This window comes from Hibiscus syriacus, unplaced genomic scaffold, assembly GCF_006381635.1.
Source record: "Hibiscus syriacus cultivar Baekdansim isolate YM2019G1 unplaced genomic scaffold, ASM638163v2 tig00111783_pilon, whole genome shotgun sequence".
NCBI classification, from domain to species: domain Eukaryota; kingdom Viridiplantae; phylum Streptophyta; class Magnoliopsida; order Malvales; family Malvaceae; genus Hibiscus; species Hibiscus syriacus.
The window spans coordinates 4,151,958-4,156,391 of record NW_024063178.1 but is presented as its reverse complement, the minus strand read 5'-3'; the positions used below and the strand labels follow the sequence as shown (position 1 = coordinate 4,156,391).

At 33.3% G+C, this 4,434-nt stretch overlaps 1 long non-coding RNA gene across 1 annotated transcript; it reads left to right on the top strand.

The window, feature by feature from the left end:
* Window positions 1-491: 491 nt before the first annotated feature.
* LOC120170657 lies at window positions 492-807 on the top strand. Its single transcript, XR_005520805.1, has 3 exons — window positions 492-502; window positions 618-641; window positions 745-807. It is a non-coding gene; the product is annotated as an uncharacterized LOC120170657 (long non-coding RNA).
* The last annotated feature ends 3,627 nt before the right edge of the window (window positions 808-4,434 follow it).

The following is a 4,434-nucleotide window of genomic DNA, read 5'->3' as shown; positions in this document are numbered from 1 at the left end:
GCATTATATGTTATGTGATATATGTTATAAGACAATGATCTAAGTGAACACATGAAAATATTACACGAGACATGTGATATATGCTATGAGATATGACCCATGTAACACTACAAGAAATGTACCTTTAATGACACACGAATGATGACACACGCTAATTTATGACTTGGAAAAAATGTGTGTCATAAAAATGTCATGTTTTTTAAAATCTGAATGATTTATGACATACAATAATGTGTGTCATATTTAATAGTCATAATCCAAAAAATTTGAAAAAACACGGAGTACAGTTTTAATTGTGTGTCATTTGTAAAAGTCGTATTTTAATTTTCCCCCATTATTTTCATCATTTCCCGCTTCTTCCCCCTCGATAACAAAGTTCACGCCACTTGCTTCCCCCTTTTTTCTCTTTGCATCAATCCACTGGTTCTAATTTGAGTTCAATTTGGAAAAGTTTCGGCAGCAGAACTTGCAACTTGCCCAAGCAAACAACCAGATGTTATCGGTAGATTAGTACTGCTTCTAATTGTTTGTTTCTCAATTTAGTAAATATAGGAGGTATTTGGCTTTTTCTGATATTATGACTCTAATGAGGTTGATGTATTATATTGGTTTTGCAGGAACTTAATTAAGGGAAAGATAGGGTATATATTCTGGACATCTATGTTTCTTGAACTTGTTCACGCTCAGCCCTTTTTGTTGTATGTTTTTTAGACTTGACCTTCGACTGTTTTTTTCTCTTTTCAGCTAAAAGCCCTTAAACATGAACTGGGATGTAAAAATGTTGTGCTTCAAGCAATAAAATCAGAGGTATCATTTTGCAACACTCTACTTGGCCGAGTGTAGGTTCAAACGAGATTCATATTCTCGAAAGCTACCCAAGTTCTGCACAGGAAAAACAAACGAATTTAACTTGGTTGTTACTGATTCAAAGGTATTCCTCATTCTCTATTCCACCATTCAATTTGGGGGTTTATTCCAGTTTCGATTGAGTTTTTTAGATTTTATGAATGGGTTTTTTAGAATTCTTACAGAGTACACCTGAGTTTCAGGAAAGATATGGTTTGCTTTTTTATCTGTTTGATACCTTCGGCTGTTGTCTCATTTTAATTTTTGTTTTTGGGTGCTTTTTCACTTTTTGATATTACCCCTCCTTTTACAATATCCAAGGTATTTGAATATTGTATGAATTGCTTCCAAACTAACTTCTAATGGTAAATGCTGGAACCACTAAGATTTGAACTTGCAAGTCCTGTAAATGAATCTATTTTCATGTGAATTTCTAAGAATGCAATTCACTCTTGTTCATTAAATAGTTTTGTCTCTAATATGTTTGATTGTTTATAATTCTATGTTTAAAACTATTAATAAAATGGAAATAACATATTACTAAAGCAAGAGTATAAACTTGTTCTTTGACGGACTAGTGTTGAAATTTGCACTTCTTGATGGAAGAATAAGGTGCATAGAAAAAGGGATTCACATTCTTGTTTATCATGCTGGTCAGTTATCGTTAGTAAGAAAGATTGGTAGCATAGTTCTCATTGTAGTCTTTAGTTTCAATGGCTATGCTTCCATTTTCTAAAGTGTAGGTTTAAGATGATGAATTTGCACCAAGTTCTAAAAATTCATCCTTTTTTCTAGATTAATTCTGAGTAATCGTATATTTTATTTTTATAATTGGGACTGATTATTGATAATTTAACGAGCATATGAGAGGGTTTATATGAAAACATATTATGGATATTGCGACTGAGAGTGAAACTAAACTATCTTAAACCAAGTCATGCATTTCAGCTTAAAGAATATTTGTCTTAACATGCCGGGCTCTTGCCCATTATATAGGTTGTTTACTGTTGGTCAAACAGTTAACGCAATCAACCACTTCTATGTTTTTCAATTATTTGCAAGGTTAGATTGCTCTATTACATTCATATATCTAGCAAATTTTGTCTGATGTTGTTTTTTAAGATAACTTTTGTTTCTGTCATTTTGGTTCTTTAATTTAGCAATTGCATCATGAGACTGATTGCAAATTTGCAGAATAGTGGTCTTCAATGGATACCACCAAGAAAGGTCTTGATATTAGCAACTTGACAGAAACTTTATGTGGGGCCTTAGGGGTATGTATCTTCATTTCATTTTTTTCCTCATACAATTCCTAAATCTTGATCGCACTGGGAAATTTTTACATATGTTTCAGCAAAAATGAACTAACAAGACACAAAATGTATAAACAATCAAATTTGTAGTTCTATTTCATGTTCTTTGTTGGATAGTTTTACTTGCTTACCTTTTCTTTCGTTTTCTTCTATAATTTTGTGATAATATGTAGGTCGGATCAGATGGCTTGTCTGTTACACTGGGGATTGCTGCTGCTACTGGATTAGGCTTCTTGGCTTTTTCAGAGGTATGGTTTTAAGCATGTTACTTGGTTGTGAGTGTCGGATAGGGATATGTCGGAGACCGGTAGGCTCAACTTTTTCCAAGTTATGCATTTGGATGGTCCTTCAGTATCCCGATTTTAAGCCTTCTATGTCTCCTACCCCGTCAGAGCCCTAGAGATTTAGTGAAGTCGGTGTTCAGCTTCGACTACAACCAATGGAAAGTAAAGTAAATCAGTTGATCGATAAGTTATCAGGCTATGGAGTGAATTGTGTAATCCACCCTCCCATTAAATGACTTGTGAAGCTTAACATGGATTTGTATAATATAAAATAGTAGTATGCCTCGATCATCTTATTACTGCATATTACAGTTTCAGCTGTTTACTAATTTTGTGCTAAGATCTGCTTGTAATTTCAAACTTAGATTTCTGTTGGTGTAAAGGTAGGTTTCTGGAAAATTGAGTTTAATCTCTCATGCTCCTCCTGAAGTAGGTAATTAATGGATGATTTATAATAAGATCTTTTAGTGTGATCTAATGAGCTAGTTATACAATGAACTACTTTTACCATATCTTGGTTTGGGATTTTAGGTCTTGAGTGTTCACTGAATGCTCCTTCGTATACACTGCAAATGTAGATAAAATGTTTTACATGTTCAACTATGCCACATTTGCAGGATGAGAGCTATGTCACATTGCTTGATCTGAATGGCTCTAAACTTTCTGGAAGTGTTTTCAACATCCTTTTTAATATGAACAAATTCATGGCCTTTGAGACTCGTGATACATTCCTAATTCGTCAGGTAAATGTGTTACGTTAGCTCTTTTAATATTACCATTACCAGAAATTGTAAATCATCATACTTCGATGCAAGTTTCAGATAACAACATTGTTTGTATCGAAACAATCAGGAGCGTGAGAACCCTACATTGACAGAGTTGGACCGATTTGCACATAGAGAATATATTAGACTTTCAATAGAAGATGATGTCGAATATGCCTCTAATCGAAGTGCATATGTTTGGAATGAATCAGTTAAGGCTCCCTTCTAAGTTGAATAAGGTAAGCTTGTCCAGTTTACATTGTGTTGTTTTGTTTTGTTCTGGCTTTTACATGAATGGTTTGAGGAAAAAAATGAACGCATTTTTTCATATGCACCTGCGAAGGATTTTCAAGCCTTTTCATGCATGGTTTGAGGAAAAAAATGATGAATCATGCAATTGGAGCCAACTTTACCTAATTGTTTTTCATATGAACGAATTTTGCCGGGAGACTGTAAATCGAAATCCATGAATAAGAAAGCTTAGAACATTTAATACCCTTTCGTTTCTTGATTTCTAAGGTACTATTTATGTTCATATTTTCCTCTCTGGGGTCCAAGTTGGTTCATTTGGTTGTAATTTTAGTAGTAATTTTCTTTGGAAGAAAAATTAATCAGTACAATTTTGGTGCTTTTTGTTGTCATATCATACATAATATTAGTCATACAACTATCATATGGACTTGAAGTAGGATGCTATTCTAAACAAATTAATGCAAGTACTTGTTAGCAAGACTAAAAACTATGAATTCGTGCCGTGTTAATGGATATAATTTATATGTGAAGTTTTACTAATTAAATGCGTAAAATTTATTTTTACATATGCTTCAAAGAATGCATATGTAAAATTGGTCATTTTAATACTCTTTGATAGTTATGTACTTCACTTTAAATAAGTATAAATCATATACTTATTTCATATTTTCACTTAGGTTGGCAATGGGAAGGAAGAATACACGGATGATGACATTGATGATATTCGCAAAGAATGGGTATCTTATGTGGCAAACTTTATTATGCCGTGATATTTTGTATCAACATATGATTACAATATTTTTGATAAATTAATGTGAATATATTGTTGCAAATGAATTACTTTTGTAAAATATAAAGTTGACCCTATTCCCATATATAATGGATAAAGGGGAGGTAGGGTAGTAGACTGCTCCCAACGCCAGGTAGAGAGCAACTTCCGTGGAAGACCTCCGTTATGAATTGCCCTCAGTGGGA